The sequence below is a fragment of the Epinephelus lanceolatus genome, chromosome 20, assembly GCF_041903045.1.
Source record: "Epinephelus lanceolatus isolate andai-2023 chromosome 20, ASM4190304v1, whole genome shotgun sequence".
Classification (NCBI taxonomy): Eukaryota; Metazoa; Chordata; class Actinopteri; order Perciformes; family Serranidae; genus Epinephelus; species Epinephelus lanceolatus.
In genome coordinates, this window is record NC_135753.1 from 5,680,780 (window position 1) to 5,697,352 (window position 16,573).

General features: G+C 39.6%; 1 protein-coding gene across 2 annotated transcripts in view; it reads left to right on the forward strand.

The window, feature by feature from the left end:
- Positions 1-16,573, forward strand: part of fars2 (phenylalanyl-tRNA synthetase 2, mitochondrial) — a 274,923-nt gene that overhangs the window by 32,086 nt on the left and 226,264 nt on the right. The window lies entirely within an intron of this gene.

Sequence of the window (16,573 nt, forward strand, 5' to 3'; positions counted from 1 at the left end):
AAATCATCCTTCATCAACCATCATCATGTTGTTTGGACATAGGAGAGAGGAAAGCAAAGCAACAAAAGGGAATTCCTATTGACATACACGTGGACATTTCCAGTCACCTCTTTGTCAGCTCCACTAAATTTGTGCTAATTTCAGGCTCTTACATCTATTTTTCAAGTGTCTGTGGTGTTTTTGAGGTTGGGTTTGGATTTATGATTTATAATTTTATTCAGGTCCTCATTAGCTGATGCATAACATCAGTTACTTTTCCTGGAGTCCACGCAGAATAGACAGTGGACAGTGGTAGCACATGGCTGTAAGTGCCTAGCTAGCTAACTGCTAGCTAGCCAGGTCAAGGTTTTTATTTGTAAATATAAGGGAAAAGATGAAGAAGATGGACACCAGCTTAACTAGCATTCTGCTAGTCATTGTGCAGCTGTTGGAAATAAAGTGGACGACCTCTGTGCTGCCTCAGTTTACAACAGGATATTAGGAGCTGTAACATCGTTTCCATCACCAAAACTTGACTAATTCTGCACAGCTCCGTTCAACCAGGTGACACTTTTTCTACAAGCCGAATTGACAATCAGAGGACTCAGGGAGACAATTAGAGGCGGCTTGTGCTTTACGGTGAATAAGGACTGGTGTGCAGGGTTTTCCCTGGGTTTTTTCGAGACCAAGGTGGCAAAGGCCTGTGGCGGGGGGCATCTTGACAGCTGTACTTTTAGATATCGTCCCTCCCTCTATTAAATATGAAAGGAGGCCCCCACATGCTTGAGCTTTACACTGCTGACTTGTATAATCAGAACAGACATGTCCTGTGATTTTCAGCCTTCTCTGATTATATATACCCTGTACAGCAGGCATATCCTGACAGCTGAGAATATTACTGTCAGGTATTATCCTCCCTCTATCAAATATGAAAGGAGGCTGAAAATCACAGGACATGTCTGTTCTGATGATAAAAGTCAGCGCTCCTGAAATGTGTGTTTCTCTTCCATAAAATTTTGGATGTGGTAGATGTGATTTCCTGCATTCTGGTGGGTTTAGGGGTAGCATTCTGGAGATGGGCAATACCTACATACATTCAAAGCCACCATGACTTGCAGAGCCTTCACAAGTGAACCTGCATTCAGCTCAGAGTAACTGAACTAGTTAAAACCAGAAACTAGGACTTGCCTATGTGGCATATAGCCTATTACTTTATAGACACAAGACCCATTTTGGATTTAAAGCAAAATTCATGGTTGAAATAGTTGAATATATTTTGATTAAGATCTAACTAAAATATTATTTTGGGAATAATAATATATTTTGTGTATTATTGTAGTCTTAAGAGCATTTCATGATATATAGACTGTGCAAGTCTGCCTAGATCTCAGCCATTTCATTTCATTTTTGACATTTTCAAAGCTCTCCAAATGCCTTTTGACATAGCTGTGGAAATGAATCGCAAAGTCACTTTTATGCTATAGATATTTTTTCTCAGCTAGTTATATTCTCTTTTCACCTGTGAAGACCCTGCATGATCATCCTTGCTGGCCTCTGGTCCACTTTCTCCTCCCTGACCCTGCTCTTTCTACTGTGGCAATAAAGATTAAAAAAAATATGTGGAAAGCAAAATTTTGAAATAGAATTAGGAATAGTAGTAGTGAAATTGCTGTGGAAATTAACCTCAAAGTCACTTTTATGCTATAGATATTTTCTCTTGGCCAGTTATAATCTCTTTCATCTGTGAAGACCCTGCATGATCATCCTTGCTGGCCTCTGGTCCACTGTCTCCTCCCTGACCCTGCTCTTTCTATTGAGGCAATAAAGATTAAAATAATATGTGCAAAGCAATAGTGAGCACAAGTTCTGCGCAGAAATTAAGGAGGAGTGAGTTTATTCCTAGCATGAAACTAGCTAGCAAGCAATTTAACGTGGGTAACAATAATATTAGTATTCTTGTAAACTAGCTTCAATTGATATATTGGCATCTATTAATTAGTCATCATTTAGCTAACATTATCTACATGCAACACCATTACTCAACTTACATGGTTTGTTTGGAAGAAACTGTGCAAGGTTTTTTGCTTCTTGCTGTCTGGTTTGCTGAACATAGTTAGCACACAGCAGCACTGCCCAGCAGCACACGTCTTGTCTGTGCGATTGATTCAGATCACAACATGATAGCATGTGTATGCTACCTGGTGCCACATTCGCCGTGAGAATGTGTGAGAGTTGGCAGCTCTGCGTTGGCTTTCAAACGGGGCAGAGCTCCGTGGGAAACAGTAGGAGAGACACAGCCCAAGGGGGAACCGGGATCTGACACAACACCGGAGGGAGAAGCAGGTCCGTGGAACTGTGCGCCGGACAAAAAAACAAGCGCGTCGCACCGAATGTGCGCTGCTATACCGTTGCTTTGGGTTGTGAGCGCACATGACGCGCATCGAATGGGTTTCTGTGCGCAAAAGACACTACATCTGAGCGCCTCCCATGCACACATAAACATGCTTTAACCAAGGAGGCGGCCAAAATCACCCAGGCGGCCCACCTTTGTCTTAGATAGGCAGGGGAAATCCCTGGTGTGACAGTGGGAATGTGAGATGCTGTCCCAGGCCTGCAGTGGATCACTGATGTACACTGTTAAGAGGCAGCTGGAGAGCGGTGCTGTCTATGTTTAGGAGGAGTGACCATATCGCTGTCTTGTTGAAGTCGGGATGTGTGGACAGCTAAATCATTCCTAAACCAGAAACCATGTATTATCAGAAACATCCGGACACACGGATAATTATAGAGCAGCAGCTAGCAATGTAAGAAGATGCAAAAAAAACCCTAAATTACAGTGAACAAGTTAACGGAGCTGATGGGATCACATTTCACTGGAGTTTTACCTTGTATAATTCCATGTGACAAATAAATGATTGATTGATTGATTAAAGTAAGTTGTTGAACCACCTAAAAAAAATCTTCAATCTGCAGTATGATGATTGCATGGAGGCTGAGAAGAATAACAATGCTAACATTATTGTATGGTTACTGTTAATCACCATCCTTATCCAGTGTCAACTCAGACATTCAGAACAGCGACACTGCGGTACGTCATACCACTGAACACTTCAGATGCACATAAAAGAAGGATGCACTGAATTCAGGTGAAGAAGAACCTTAGTTTATTTTGATGCAAAGACTTGTGAATTAGCTGGAATATAATACAACGTGACAGTGAAAGCAGTGCTCTGTTGATTTCACTTTGGGTTAAAAAAAAGTCTTGGTAGAATATACTTTGCTTCTAGGAAATGCACTGTAGGGCACCGGTCTTATTTTGATGCAGAAATCATGTTAGGAGGAATGTAGCACAACATAGAAGTGAAAGCAGTTCTCAGTTTATTTAAATGTGAAAGTGCATTAAAAACATTTTGTCCCTAAAAACAATAAATAATTTTGATCTCAGTATTGATCAGAATAATTGTGATTATTATTTTTGCCATAGTCATGTAGCTGTAGTAGTAAAATGAGCAGTTACAGCCATGTTAGACTGAAGTAATGACCTGGTCTAGGATGCTAACTGTATTAGCAATGCTAATGTTCTAGCATTTGTTTTTCTGTCACTGAAGACAAATTAGCTGCTATGTTAATTGTTGGGAACTGCAGGAGGATACAGCAGCAGTGTGTGTGTGTGTGTGTGTGTGTGTGTGTGTGTGTGTGTGTGTGTGATAACATAGTCCTTCACTGTCCAAATATCACCCAGGATGTCAAATTGATTTCTCTGGCTTGTGTGTGTGTGTGTGTGTGTGTGTGTGTGTGTGTCCTCCATCTGTTGTGGAAAGCCCTTCCTGAACCTGCTGAGCCCACCAGACCTTACTCTACACACATACACACACACACACACACACACACACACACACACACACAGAGTCCATGGTGAGCTGCTCTATTATATAACATCCGAAACACTTCCTGGACTCCTATCTCACACACACACACACACACACACACACACACACACACACACACACACACAGGTTCAAATGCTTCCAAAATTTGTTTGGAAAAGGTGAATTTCCAAACTGTGTAACTCTGATACATCCTGTCACCAGAATAAATGTTGGCATTGCATGTTTCTGTAAACCACAGATATGTTGCGATTGTCTGTTTTATACATAGAAGATATGCCAAGACTTTGAAAATTTATGTTGAGACAATGCTGTAGTTAATATGTGTTAGGTACATAAACCACTTGGTTAGGGATAGGAAAATATTAGATTTTTGTTTAAAATTCCCAGTTTGTTTGCCACAAACATGGCTAGAACTGTCCCAACCTCTGGTTAAAAACACCAGCTGTTGGTCTCGACAGTTTCATATGTATTAAATGTATAAATGTAACATATCTGTGATTTGCAGAAACGTACAATCCCAACATTTAATCCTGGTGACTGGGTCGTTCATTGGTACTTCTTTACAAATGTGTTAAGGAATGAAGAAGAAGGCTGCAACTTATGATAATTTTTATTATCGATGACTCTGCTAAATGATTTTACAGTCAAATGGCATTTATGTTTATTTGTCTTGTGTTGTTATTTTCAGTAGTTGGTAGAATACTGAAAATCTATACTCAAGTAAAAGTAAAAAAGTACCTGGTTAATAAATTACTCAAAGTACAAGTTACTTTCCATGTGGCCCGGTGCTAAATAATGAAAAAACAACACTTAGTTTGATGAGCAGGCCAGCTAATCAAACAAATAAGAATAATGTATTCAGCTGAGAAATGAATAATCTCCCACTCACTCTTCATCTCTCCCTCTCTACCCCCTATTATAACATCAAAGACTAATGTTACACATGAAAATGTAAGATAGCTTATGTTAGCCAGCTAACTCATTTTCACCTGCAGTATGTGCAACTTACTTCAATGCAGGGTTCCCCCCAGAAAAGTTGTCAGGCCAGGTGGCAAGTATCTTTTGACAGCGCCTGGCATGGGCTGGCGGACGAGTGTCTTTTTTTTTTTTTTTTTTTTTTTTATGGGGGCCAGTGAGACTTTGTTTTGATTTTAATGTTAATAGTGCAGCAAAGTAAAATTTAAATAAGTTGTTTTCAATGTGTAAAGCATAGCATTTGGTGTCATATGCATATGGAATATGATGCAGATTTGGTGTGTATTCATGAGTGGCTTAAATGGGGGAGCAAACAAAATTTTGCTTTGGGCCACCAAAAAGCTAAAAACAGCCCTGCAAGCTGTCATGGGGAGAGGAGTGGCATGGTGTGAGGGAGAGATCTCACTTCAACCTTCAGTCCCACAGAGGATGAAGAGGAGTTGGTAAGTTAGTAAGTGGTTAAAGTTAGTGACATGATGTGTTGAGTTTTGTCTCCTCATAGTTAACATACCAGTAACGTCAGCTCACTGTATGCAGACGGTGCCTGCTGACTCAATAACCCAAAGAAATGTAGTTTCCTGTCACAGAACACTACCAAAAAAAAAAAAAAAAAAAAAATTAAATCTGTATGTTTGAGCTGGAACAAGTAATTTTTTCTGTCATTTTTGCTTGAAAACAACATAAACATGGTGTCTTAGGGATCCTGCCTCACTTAGGCTCAAACATACACAGAAGCATTCTACTCATAAACTTAAAGGATAAGTCTGGTGATATACTTTATGTGTCTCTCAATACTGTCTGACTTCCCGTCTTTGGCTCTCAGCTCCTGGCCCACTGGTTCCTACTAAAGACGTAAATCTTTAAAAACACAGATATAAAGCTTCATCAGTAATTTCCTCAAACAGCTCATCACTGTAGTTTTTAGTAAAACAAGAGGAAACAGTGCATTTGTTGGGGACTATTTTCAGCAGTGGAAAAATCCACATTTGGTACAGTATGTATTTGTGGCGGCAGGACGGTGTATGTGGGATTAAGTCATCCTTTTAGTAACATTTTGCAGGGTGGGAAGCTCCTGTACAGAACAGGTTTTAAACATTAAAGTACCTGAATGTGGGGATTTTCCTCCTCACGCTGCAGCGTCTAAATCCATGTTTTATGACCTGTGAGGCCTCGGCAGGTCTGTGGAAGTTAGCGCCCCGGCACAGTGTCTTGTCTTTATGTGAAAATAAAACATTCAGCTGCTAATAAGGAGGAAGCAGAGTGTGTCGGGCTCTCTGAGGACCTGACAAAAGATTACAGGGAAGTATAAAACTGCTCTGTGGCGTCTCGGCCTGTTCTCATGGCTCCAATCTGATGAAGTCTGTGTTTTATTAAGGGCTCTTTATGTAAATATTAACAGTATGTGTCTGAGTGAGAGATTTTGTATGAAGTTAAATACAAAATTTGACTCCATCACCGACCTTAAGAGTTATGACATTCAGATTCTGAGCCAGGATTATCTGCACATGGCTCTGAACACTGGAGGTGGCTGAGCCGGTGGATAGCAGCGAATGGTGCTAACAGCGCAAACAATGCTGATAGAGCTAACAGTGTTAACCTGGAAAAGAACTGGAGGGTGGGTGCTATGCTTCTGCGACAGTGCTTTTGTCAGGGTTTTCCCTAACTCCCACCAACCACCATATGAGTGCAGTGCAGTGATTTCTGACTGTCTTTTAAGTTTTTGACATTACTCCTGTGACCTATTTTCACAGCAGGTCTGTGACTGAGATATCGGAGATATCGTTGCAGGAGCTTGATAGGTAACACATGGTCCTGAATCAGAGCTATCAGCTTTGGAAAAAATTGTCACTGTAGTCAGCACCCCAAACCTCAGACTGCAGCTCTGTGAGCAATAACTTAAAATACACTTTAAAATGCAAAGACCATCTTTGGACAGGACTTAAATAATGGGAGGAGCAGCTGGTGTACTGAGGAACTCTACGAAATTGGAGCTTTAATTATAACTATGGTAGAGGGTGAAAAAAAAAACCCACACGCATGCAGGATTAAAATCACAACCCAGTCCTGAGAAGAAAATGTTGGCATTAGCCCCTTTTCCACCAACATTTCCAGGAAATTTTATTAGGAATTTATTTACCTGGGTAAAAGAATTCCTGGTAATCTGTGTGGTTTGCGTTTCCGCTGCACAAAGTTCCGGAAAAATTACTCAAATTAGCGTGATGACTTGGATGATTCGGCGTGTGCTCTGTATTTGGCTCCGCCAGCTTGGCTGGTTACATGCTGGTGCTAGTGTGCTGTCCTTGTGCAAGACATAACATTAGTGTCGGTGGACGAGAGACTGTGGATGGAGCATATTGAATATCGCTGTCTACATGTTTACATGTTCATGCTCCTGAATACATGTATTGATAAAGTATTGGCTTCTCACTCGCTAAGGTTTAATTTCACTTACAGTAATGAGTGTAGCTGCTGTCAACTTGAGTCAATTTCGAGTTATCTTCACTTCGTTTCTGCCAGGGCCACTTGGCTGTTCACCGGTTACCGTGTTGCGTCGGTGTATGTGTGTGTGTGGAGGAGTTCAGCGCCGGCGCAGAGGAGAACTGATACCATCAGCGCTTATCAATACTACGATCTTTGAAAATTTAGCCCTGGGGCTAATTTAGTACCGGGTTTCGGTACCCATCCTTAATCAAAACAGAAACGAAGTTTTCTACTAGGAAGTAAAATCAGCGTTCTTCAGCACACAGCCCTGCCCATCAAGAATTCCGGGTAATCTGAAAAGTCCTACTCCCCTACTAGGTACTTTTTTCAGGGAAAGTTTGGGGTTGAGGGAAAGTTTTTACCTGGGTCATTTCGGTGGAAACGCGCAGAGGTTTTTCAAAATCCTGGGTAAATGAGAAAAGTTCCTGTGGTAGAAAAAGTGCTATTGTATGTATGTTAAACCACAAACATGTTGCATTTTCATGGTTCATACGTATCATATGAATGTTTCTAAAGTAACGTAGTATATGAGTGGACTTTGTCATCTGGAGGTGGAGGGGATGGTGGATGGCGTGGCACCTAGACAAGAGACCTGCCAAGCCGTAGTTCCACTGTTCTAGACCAACAAACAACAAAGCTGTTTGGTTTTTAATCAGTCATCGTGGCTTTTTATCCCCAAGCCGGGGTGTTTCCTAGGGACCCATTGTTGTTTTTCCAGTGGGGATAGTGCCACAAAAATTGTTTGTTTTTTAATAGGTCATTGCTGTGTCCAGCGACTTGTCAGCCCCCAAAAATTGTCATTGTGGCCAAACTTTTTTTTGAGGGACCCCTCACTGTTTTTCCATTGCAGATAATGCCATGAAAATTGAAAAAAAAGGTTGTTTTATATAACAGACCATTGGTGTTCCCTCACCTTTTCAGCCCCCAAATGTGGGTGTTTTTAGGGACCTGCTACTGTTCTTCCAGCAGTTTTTTAACTCATCAAATGTGGGTGTTTTTAGTGATTTATTGATTTGTTGGTTTTTTTTCCTTCAGTTTTTTTGTCGTTTTTGCTGTTGTTTTTTTAGTGGACTGTAGCTGTGTTTCCTGAGGGATTTTAGCCCCCAAATGTGGGTGTGTTTTAGGAACCCATTGCTGTTTTTCCAGTGGCTTTTTAGCCTCACATTGATGGTGTTTTACAGGGACCTGGTTGTTTTTTTAGCAAGTCACTGCTGTGTTTCCAGAAGCTTTTAAAACCCCAAATATGGGTGTCGTTGTGTTTGTTGTGGCTTTTTAGCCCCCAAATGTGGGTGTTTTTAGGGACCCGTGACTATGTTTCCTGTAGTATTTTAGCCCTTAAACATAGGGGTTTTTTGAGGAATCTGTCTGTTTTTCCAGCAGGGGCAGTGCCACAAAAAGTGGTTGTTTTTTGCTGAGACATAGCTGTGTTTCCAGCATGGATTGATCCCCCAAAACTATGTACTTTAAGACAAACCATGATCTTTTCCTGCCCATAACCAAGTAGTTTTTGTGCCTAAACTCAACCAAACATTAACCACAGCGTTGTTCAAGTGCAAAGTTTAACATATCCACGACATAATAACTTACAAATGTAATGTGGTTTGCAGAGAGGTACAATGCCAGTATTTATTCTGGGATTTGGTTGAAAATCACCAAACAGCCATGTGACAATAACATCACCCCACCTCCCCAGGAGAAATAAATTCTGTACGAACTTTATAAAACTTCCATATTTATCTTCTGGTGGAACTCAGACATTTCTTTTAATCCTTCATGACACTGTTCTCTTACCATGTCTCTAAGCTTTGGCAACACAGGACAGAGACAGATGGAGTTTAGAGATGAGGATTAGAAGATGCTTCACCTTTTTGTTCAAAAATCTGCTGAAGTCAGAGAAGAATATAATTCCTCGTGACAATCGGACAAAGAAACGGGAGGAAATAGTGAGATTGTACGTAGATGTAGAGGATATATGTGTCTGTCAGAGCAGACCTACAGGTCAGCTGCTCAGCCTTTCATCCTCACTCTGCTGCCAATTACTGTTCAACACAAGTCTTCTCCGACACACACCTGTGAGCCGCCTGCCTCGCCCCCGTTTTCCTCCATCGTCTCTTTCATCTCTCTTTCTACGCTGACAGCAGTTTCCAGTGAAGAAAACTTGGTGTGCATGAAAAGTCCTCTCTCTTTATTAAGAGTTTGAAAGGATAACTCAGTAAGCTGGCTTTCCAAAACCAGTCTGTTCCTTATGAAACTCCTTTCATGATAACCTGGAGAAACCTAGAGCTCCACCAATTTATCTACAGTATATTTTCAAATGTTAAAGCTGTTAGATATGAAACAAGAATTTGATTTCATTTGGTTATTCGTGTTGAAGAGTAAAACTTGCTCTCCCATTTTGTCTTAACTATTTTCAGTCTTAAAATCTGTTTTGAACAGTCTTTATATGATGAGCAGAGTGTTACACCTAGAAATAAAAATAGCAGATTGAATGTTTTGCAGAATGTTATTGGAAAAAATATAAACATTCTAGTCAGAAGTGTTAAAATATTATTAAAGGGCAATAATAGTGTTCATTTATATTCACTAGTTTTTAGTGAATAGTTTAACATTTCTGTTATTTCTTATTATTGATTGATCTGGAGATTACCATCTCAATTAATCAAATAATATTTTGGCCCACAAAATGTCATAAAACAATGGAACAGTGTCTTGGTTTGTCTGACAATCAGCCAAAACCCCCAACACTCTTCAGTTTTACTATCATAAAACCAGTAAGACTCTTGAGAAGCTGCACCCACTGCATTTTTGAAATTTACGTGAACAAGATGTGGGGAATACCTCCATCTGATTAAAGGATGAAACTGTCTCTCTACTCTGTGTAATTAGAACCTCCTAGAGGCCCAATCAGGTTCCTAAAAGCTACACAAACTCTGTGGTTCATAAGGAACCCTTTGACCTGCAGAGGAAATGTTAAAATTACTGTAAAAAAATACTGTAGTATTCACAAAGACACTTTATTGATTTCACTCTGTTGACAGTTAATTTCTTGCCCAATATTTACACCAATGATTATTTCTTTTTAATTATTGATTGACCTTCTCAAGTAATTAAAAAATATTTTGGTGTATGACATTTTGCTTAATAATAAAATAGTGTCCTGGTTTGTCTGACAAACAGCTAAGTACAGCTAAGATACTGTAATCACAATGTGATACTTAAGCTGTGATGTTTTCTTGGTGAGAGAATATTATAGAACATTATGTTTTCTGTCCTCTGCTGTGAGAAAAGTTTTTTTTTTTTTTTCCCCCAGAGAAAGATATTGATGAAGACTTTATTGGAGGTCTGTTTCAGAGTGCTGGCAAGCTGCATTCACTGTTTATGTTGGTGTTGTAAATCTCAGTGTATCAATGGAAAGTTTCCACTTAACTTGTCCTCTGTGACATTAAAAGATTGTGACACATATTTTTTTTTCTTGTGCAGTTGGAGCAAATTGTGTTCACTGACAGCACATTTGTTGCCTAACTTTACTTTTATTTTCCTGTCTGGAAGTTTCAGAGAGAAAGTGAAACACATTTTTTGCACGTATCTGACTGCTGGACCATTTGTGGAGTCAGTGTTGATTCGCCTCAAACAACCAATGAATTACCTGTACAGACGTTAGTTGTAACCCAGCAGCGGACACAGCTCAGGCTCTGACTGAACTCCAGTTGTTTCTGTTATTTCCCTCCAGTTCTCTCTCCTGTTTCCTCTCGTCTCTGCAACTTCATGAACTAGATTCATAAAACTCAGCAGACTATTGGACTTTGAAAGCTGCCATGATTGCAACAACCCTCACACTGGAGCAGCATCAGCTGTTGGTGCGAGTTCTGAGCTGTAATTCAGCAGCAGAAAATCAGCCATGTGTGTCTGACTGTGGATGGTGGAGCTACTGAATGGATGTGTGGAGTTTGTTATTTGCAGCGGTGGCTGTTAGCTGTTAGCTCCATTTGTTAACGGCTACGGGACTTCACAGCTGATCCCCGCAGGGCTCCACTCAGTCAGGACTGTCTTGAGAAGGTTTATGGGTTGATGCTGTTTGTCAGGAAGGTAGGAGGCTCAGTTAGCTGTGAGTGTAGCTGTGCTGTAAGTAAACTGTCAGAGAAAACTCTGCTGAGTTCAGACTGAGATGAAAGTTTAGTTGTGATCACCAACTCTGTGAGAGGACATGAATTTAAACTTCCAGACTAACATGTTGTAAATGAAGGAAGAATGCAGGCTGAAATTAAGTTGTTTTTTTTTTTTTCTGCTTCTTAACAGTGAGATGGATAAGTCGGAGTTTACAGTGAACCTGGGTACAAGTCCTAGTTGTCTCAGATTAGTTTGTGGTGTCAAAGTTTTTGAGACCATAAATAGAGAGATGTTGAGCTTTTCAAATGATGATCAGTAAGTGTGCGCTTGTAAATCACCCCTTAAACCTGTCGAAAACTGCTGGAGAAATGACACTTTGTAAGTGTGCAGAAATGATCTGTAGTTGTAGATAAAAAATTGTCTAAATTAATTTTTTACAAAACCCCTCACCTTGAGTTTAATTTCTAATACATAGCCTACGTGGATTAGTTTAAAGATTAAAAAAAACATAGAAACATAATGACTAAAAGTTGACTAAAACGTTTCGAATTATCGCCACCTAAAACTGGACCAAAACTATGAAGGATAATAATGACCAAAATATGACCAAAACTAATAAGCATTTTTGTTTCAAGACTAAGACTAAATCTAATATAGCTGTCAAAATTAACAGTGGTCTCACCTCCTCCTGTTTATTGGCTGGTTGTAATTGGCGCTTAACTTGCACTAGTGCCCCCCTCTTCAGGTGTATAAGTGGTATAATTATATCAAACATTTATAAACCATTTGTTACTTGATGCAAATTATATCTTGATGATTATTGTTTACGTTTCATCGCCAGGGGTTCAGTATATCATGGTTCTCTTTATCTGTTCCAATATTGATCTAATAATTGTTAAAGCCTTTGAAATCCCCAGTTAGTTTGCTATTTTCTATAGCTAGCTAGCTAACCTCTGTCCCCATTCAAAACGAGGGCTGCTTGCAAGCAGATGTTAGCCACTGAAATGTTAGTTGCTAACTGCACGTTTCAGCTGAAGATGGAAATATTTAAGTGAAACATGGTTAGTTTGTAGGCTAATAGATAACATTCCAGTAGCGGATGTAAGCTTGCAAGTAGGCTGTTTGGGATGGGGGTAGTGGTTAGCTAGCTAGCTAGCTATAGCATATAAGATAAGATAAGATAAGATACGATAAGTTAAGATAAGATGCACCTTTATTGATCCCACAATTGAGAAATTCCAGTGTTGCAGCAGTCAAGGAAAAAGAGTCAGATTAAAACTTTCAAAATTTCAAAACTTAAAAACTAGGCATGCAAAAAAAAAAAAAAAAAAAAGTACAAAAATACAAGAAACGGCAATAAATAATAACAATAATAATACTACTAATAATGAGCAGTGGATAGTAAGGAGCAGTGAATAAAAATATAAAAAATATAGCATATTCACTGGAGATTTCAAGGGCCGCAACAATTTCTGTCAACTTATTTTCCTTTTTGAGCTAACAGTCTTGCAAATCTTGACCCTGCAAGATGCCCAGTCTTTGCAAAATCTTGTTCTATGACTAAAAACTCTCTGACTCATGACACATTGTCTTTAGATGTGAGCAGAGATGTACCAGTATCACTTTTTCCTTCCCGATACCAATTCCGATCCCTGAACCTTAGGTATCTGCAGATACCGAGTACTGATCCGATACCAGCGTGTAAAATAAAAATGGATGGGATATGAATTGTTCTATGTCTCAACTCCTACTACTCTATGTAAAATATTAAGAAATAAATCCATAATAGTAGAATGAATGCCATAAAACTTTTTTTATTATTATTATCCAGTGTGGACACAGATCAAAACACAGGATAAAGTGCAGCCACACAATTTGGTAAAAAAGACATTTTTAAGGCGGTTGTATGTAGGGCTGCACGATATTGGAAAAAACTGACATTGCAATATATATTTTTTTTTTTTACAATATATATTGCGATATTAAAAAATACAAGAATTTTCACCAGATGACTTAAAGTAAGAACATTAGAAAATAATGGCAGGGCTTTTACTCACCACAATTGCAGAGGCTACCAGCTTAATTTGAAACAGACTACATTATAAAAGGGCCGTTATTTATCATTCCCTCTGTATCTTTATATTTTTACTTTTTATCCACTCCTGTTGCCTTGATAAAGTTCATACATTGTGCCATCATGTCACACTTCCTGAATGTGTTTCAAATTAAAAGCCCCTTATAACCTCGGCTGAGAGAATCCCTTCATTTTCTAAATAGGCTTTTATTCTGAAACAATTGTGGGAACTTGTTGTGGAGAAATCAGTGACATTTATGTTTGCATACGGCACTTCAAATGTAGCTCCTGCCATCTGCTGGCGCTTTTTAGGTGACTACAACAACATTTCGGCTGGCACATGAACAGACACAGTGACTCAAATAAAAGTAAAAGTAATAAACATAGGACAAGAATAACCCGATGACATCACACACACGTCGTGAAAGATGACCGGGGATAATTGGTGAGTACCATTGTGTAGCGTGTCATGTCTGTCGGCCAAGTCACGGCACGATTTTATGACTCCACAATCGTGTATTGTATTGTGACAAAGTGACTTTCAGAACGGGCAGAAAAGTCGTGTCGTGTGTACCAGGCATAAATCCTCCTTTACCATTTCTCCCTCCATCATGTCGCTCATTTTCAGTGTGCGACTGCGGCATGTGCATGAGAGGGGTCGGGGCTGCTGTTGTCAGAGAGGGAGAGACAGCTAGAGAAGCGAGCGGAGCAGAGCTTCAGAGCTGCTTTTCTGAAGCAAAACAAAAGTTTACATGTTCTAAAAAAAAGAGAAAACATTACATGTCCTGTGATGTTAATTGCACATGCGCACATCGCGATGGCGATGTTCAAACGACCCATTGTGCAGTCCTAGTAGAATGCTTTTTTTTTTCTATTTTTTTTTTTCTATTTTTTCAGGCTTTTGCCTTTAATTGACAGGGGAGAATGAAATGGGGGAGTGAGAGAGAGTGGGAGGTTGACATGCGGCAAATGGTTGCGAGCCGGAGTCGAAACCCGCAACTGCTGCAGCGAGGCATCACCTCTGTACATTGGGCGGCGGCACTATCCACTACGCTACCGACGCCCCCTAGTAGAATGCTTTTTAAACTCCGCTCCATTTCCGTCTTGTTGCCTGTAGCGTCCGTATGCGTAATGTAGTGAGGCATTACGTGGTATCGGATTGGTCATAGGCTGTACTCGCCGATGCCCGATGCCGCATTTTAGGCAGTATTGGAGGCATTTCCGATACTGGAATCGGTATCGGTACAACTCTAGATGTGAGAGGGTGTCAGATTTTAGTTTTTTAAAAGTATTTTCAAAGTATTCTAGTGTGTGGTAGTCATTAATAACTTGTGATGCAACATAGATTCTTTTAAATGCATGAAAATGCATCAGACTTTACTTAGCACCAGCAATGAAACATTATGATGAAGCATGCATTATCAGATTCATCAATAGAGTGTTGCAGGAATGAGTTAGCATTATAGCACTCCTGGTTCTTGTCTCAAAGCAAATGGGTTTTTGGGTAGATGCCTGAAATAAGGTCTGTGGTTAACACAAGCTGAAGAGACTTTCACATTTTGTTCTATGTCATAAAATACCTCAGTAAATACCCCACTGTGAATTCTGAAGCTTTTATGTGTCTTAAAAAAAGTGGCTGCTGACAAGTGGCTAAATGAGACTACTGAAAGTCAGCATGCTGAACATGGCTTTACGGCCTAGCTGTGGTATGGATGTTAAAGCATGCAACTGTGGTGTAGTTTATAGCCCAACATTAGCTTTTTACTTCTGGCAATTGCATTTAGGCTTCAAAAATCATTGAAGTGGTGTTCATTTGTGAAGATTATCTTGCTGAACAGAACATAAGTTTCCTAAATGTTTGTTTGCCACAGAGCTTATTTTCTGCAATAATCCAAAATCCTATGGAAAAATCCCATAGGCTTTTTGACGAGAGAACCAGGGTGACACTAACTTCTGCATCGGCCTACAGAAAAACATAATCCCTGGAGCACCTTTATATGGACTTCACTTATCACATACAATGATAACTTATGACACTGAATGGACTACTGCAGTATATGATGAGTCCTCTCTACAGTTGATTGTTGAAGTGTGTACAGGCAAGTATGGGTTTTCATAGTGCATTATAAGCCTTATCTGTCAACCTCTAATTTATACCTAATCAAAAGCATCCACAAAACACCTGAAACTTATAATTCATTATAAATCACATCTGAATTGTTTTATGACTGCTGATATAGTGCATTAGTAAGCAGTGTATGTGTTTATGTGTGTTGTCATAAAGCATTATGAATGCATTATAACGCACTATGAATGCCCTCATAGTACATTATAGATGTGGTCTTCATACAAAGTGATTCTGAAGTAACTGTGCAGTACAATGTATTGTTTTATTTGATTCAATTGTAACTTAAATGTATTTAGATATAGATATTCTATGTGGGTGTAGGGTGAAGGAGCTACAACTTTCATTCATTGTTCAACTCTGTGTGGCAAATGGCAAATTAACCTTGTAATATTGCAGATAAACACAATATTGAATACAGGACTCAGTTGTGATTTTGAGGAGAATCTGGACGATAAAATCTGAACAATAAATCAAACTTTATTCATGTGTGAAATCTGAACAGTTTAAAGACCCCCAGAGCCTTTGCCGTCTCCATCACTCCCTCGATTGTTGCATAGATAATCTCACAAATCATTTTCACTCAAACACTGTGTATTTTCAGCTGCAGCAGATGTTGTGATATCGCTGAAATGTGTCAGTATTGTTATAATTATCAAACCGTGGGCCCAGAGGACCCCGCTGTGTGTGGGTGACAGCTAAACGGCTTCTTTCAAATCCCCAAACCCTCCAAATATGAATTGCAAAGCTGCAAAAATTAACCAAAAAGCCGACTGTGTGTGTGTGTGTGTGTGTTTGTGTGTGTGTGTGTGTGTGTGTGCATATTTTCAATTTCCAAATTGCAGTCTTTCCAACGTCTCGAGCATATGTTTGCTGTGTTGAAGCCAGAATTCACACTCCTACACACTTCCTCCCTCTTTCTCTGTCTGTGTCTCCATCTCT